We start from the raw sequence: 3,016 nt of genomic DNA, 5'->3' as shown, positions 1-3,016 counted from the left end.
ATGATTCAACTATATCGAACAAGAGTATCCAAATTTTTCCAACAATGAAACATAAACCAAATTCCGTTTAAAAGATAGTACAATAAAAGTGTCTTTTAAATCCAAATAATAACTAGTACATAATAACAATCTAAAATTCCCTATTTCCTCTCACTTCTATTGATTGGCCATCGCCTACATAGATGTGTCTTTCAGCATCATTTGGCTTTCGGAAGTTTAGGCAACCATGCATGGAAACACTGATATGAGTGGTTGAAACAGAATCTAACCACCATGTGTTTCTACATACCAAACTTAAATTTACCATAGAAAAAACCAAATAAAAAGATGTACCTTTATTTGCACACCATGAGTGATATTTGGTACAATCCTTCTTCACTGGTCTAGGTTTTCCACAAAAGAATCAGTTTTCATTATTTTGTTGCTGTGTCTTGGAAGATGGACCTTTAGCAGCTTCATTATTATTTCTCTTTTTGATTTTATTCTTCGAGGTACTGGCAAATGGACATTTTTTGTTTTATCCTGCTTTAATCTCTCTTCCTCTTACACACAATATGAAATGAGCTCATTAAGAGTCCATTTCTCCTTTCGGTAATTATAGTTGACCTTAAATTGGTTAAAGTGTACAAGTAGAGAGGTTCATACCAAATGTATGAGTAAATCATCTAAAAGCTCAAGTTTAATACCTTAAGTTTTGAAGCAAGATGAGACATTTCCATAATATATCACTTTATATTTCCTCTACCTTTATACTTCATAGAAATCAAATAAAGCGTGCTTGTTTTTGCCTTATCGTTTTTTGCAAAACATTTCTCAATATTGGCTAGGAAATCCATAGCATTAGTTACCCCTTCATATATCACACCTCTAAATGGCTCAGGTATGCCGCGCTTAATGATCATCAGACTTATGCGATTTGAGCGATCCCACTTCTCAAAGTTTCTCTTTTCTTCAGGAGAACTTTCATCCGTAAGAGAAGGGGTTGCTCAATGCGAAGTGTAAGATCTAGATCCATGCAACCCAGAACAATAAAAACATTTTCTTTCTAATCCTTGAAGTTTGTTCCATTAAGGAAAGGAATGTTATTAATATTAGCATATATTGTGGAAACATAAGTTGAAGAGAAAACAAAAATAGACATACAAACATGCTCACATAAATATCCAATAGTAAAATAATAAGTAAGCAAATTCAAACAATGGCAAACCCCATCATAAGATACCTAGCACAATTCTTTGGACAGTAATATTAATTGTGAGTGGTGATCTTGTTGTAGTGATCAAATATAGTCAATAATTTGTGTCCAATGTTAAGCTATCTTTGGATTGAATTATTATTGACATGTAAAACTTTATAATTGGCTCATATTTATCACCATAGGTGTGTGTGTAATTTTGCCAAATATAAATTTTCCTTTGGGCCGGCTAATATTCACATAAACATGTATACACACAAACATCCAACATTATTTATTGAATAATCTATACAAGAGAGGTAACTTTGGTCACATCTTGTTTTAACTAATTCAATGGGAATGTTAAACAACCATTTATAAATGCTCACTATACCCAACGCTATGTCTCAAAATGACTAGTGTTAGAAAACCCAAAAGAACATGTTCATCAACAATTTCTAGCGTCAAAACTAACGCTTAAAATAGGCGTTCTCATATATAAACAACAATTTCTAGCAAAATTGTTCACAAATTACCAAATAATCCTTCATATGAAGATCGAAACCCTAATATTCGGAGATTTCTTCAAAAATTTGGACATATCTGAAAAGAATTTAATAGATATGGCAAGGATTTAAATAGATTGAAACAAAATTTTAACGGATCTGAAAAAATGTCACCATATTCCAAAGGAATTTCAACAAATTTGAAAAAAATTTAAGAGATCTGATAAATTTTTAAAACAATCTAAGTTCTCTAGAATTAATCATGATAGGCTCTGATACCACTGGTTAGGATTAAAATTAGTAAAATATACTCATTCACTTAATTGAGATCCAAAATTGGAAGTCTCACGAAACCCTAACAATATTCAGAGAATAAACATTTAAAGATGCGGATGGAAAAAAAAACTAAGTATCTCTAATGAGTTATGATCTTCCAATTCTCTATGCTTTTCAACTCTGGAAAACTCTTGTTCTCTTTGATGAGGATGGAGAAAAATTTATGGAAAAATCAAGGACCATGACCGTTTTAGTATTCTTTTAATTATACTTTGGCCCCTCGTCAAATTGATAATTATATCTAGTTTCTGCACATAAATCCTATAATAATTATACTCCTAAACCCATTAAAAAAACTTAATTAAATCACTTTAACTGTGATTAAATAAAAATAGCAAACACACATCTAATTTCCATTAAATTGAAAATTTCCAACATTATTCACATAAGGAGGATGATGGATTAATTTTTATTTTCTTATGTTTAAATTTTTCATTAATTTTCATGTTCAACTTATAATTCCTTTAAAATAAAATAAAAAATTATCCCCACATCTATGAAGGTATCTTAGCGCACTTCTTCAATCTTTCATGTTTTGTCTTTTAAGAAAATAAGAACTTACAAATTCCTTTTCTCATCAAATAATCTCTCAAAATAATATGAGTAATAAATGAAGATGTCTCTTTTTTATGTACGTGTTCTTTTGCTATTTATATTACCATGAAGTTTAGATCATACAAATCTATTTTTCCTTCATTAACCTCTAAATAATATTTTGCTTAAGAATAAAATTTAAATTTGTGAAATTTTGAAAACCAAATGATTTTTGACAAATATAATGCCTAAAATATAAAATAAATCAGAGTAATACAATATTGAAGAAAAGAAATTATCTAACTATGCCATGAAATAATAGTGAAAATGAAAATTATAAGGATTTCAGAAAATTACTTCAATGAAGAATATTCAATTTCCATTTTTTTTGTGTGAAATTACTATTAAGATTAACTCATAATTTATAGACAGATGTAGTGTTTTTGTAAACTATTAACGGAACAAA

Source organism: Dioscorea cayenensis, chromosome 6, assembly GCF_009730915.1.
Source record: "Dioscorea cayenensis subsp. rotundata cultivar TDr96_F1 chromosome 6, TDr96_F1_v2_PseudoChromosome.rev07_lg8_w22 25.fasta, whole genome shotgun sequence".
Taxonomy (NCBI): Eukaryota; Viridiplantae; Streptophyta; class Magnoliopsida; order Dioscoreales; family Dioscoreaceae; genus Dioscorea; species Dioscorea cayenensis.
The sequence above is the reverse complement of the archived record's forward strand: the minus strand, read 5'-3'. Positions refer to the sequence as shown.